The sequence below is a fragment of the Triticum aestivum genome, chromosome 7A (assembly GCF_018294505.1).
Source record: "Triticum aestivum cultivar Chinese Spring chromosome 7A, IWGSC CS RefSeq v2.1, whole genome shotgun sequence".
NCBI classification, from domain to species: Eukaryota; Viridiplantae; Streptophyta; class Magnoliopsida; order Poales; family Poaceae; genus Triticum; species Triticum aestivum.
Window position 1 is genome coordinate 16310022 of NC_057812.1, and position 637 is coordinate 16310658.

Here is a 637-nt window from a genome sequence, read left to right on the forward strand (position 1 = left end):
GAGGGGGCGGCGCTCGCGGGGGAGGCAAGGCTCGGGGGGGAGGCGGTGCTCGAGGGGGAGGAAGGGGAGAGGGAGGCGGCGGGGGCGCGTGGGCGGCTGCGATGGACGGAGGCGGCGAATGGCGGGGGCGCGTGGGCGGCTGCGGAGGCGGCGGATGGCGGTGGTCGATCGAGGGGAATCTGGCGAGGGAGGGAGGGAGGACACAGTGCGCGGGCAGTAAGTGGAGTGGGGGGAGGGTTCTAATGGTGCACCACCCCCTCGTGCGCCATAACTACGACTATTCTAATGGCACACCACCCCTCGGTGCGCCATTAGAATTTTGTTTTAATCTAGCCCACTAGCCCTATCTACAACCTAACCCTATCTACAATAGTAGCCCCCCACTAGCCTGACTGGTCAGCACGCAACACACACACTAGGAGGTCCTGGGTTCGATTCCCAGGCTCCCCAATATTTTTTTATGCATTTTAAATGTTGTTTGATATTTATTTGTGTTTAAATATGTTCAAACTTGTTTAAATCATAACAGTAATATTTTTTATAAAAACAGTAATAATTTTTTAAAAAATATGTTCAAATTTGTTACTTGAAAATATCATCATCGGCGACGGTGGAATGGGGGAGGGTGCGGGGGGTG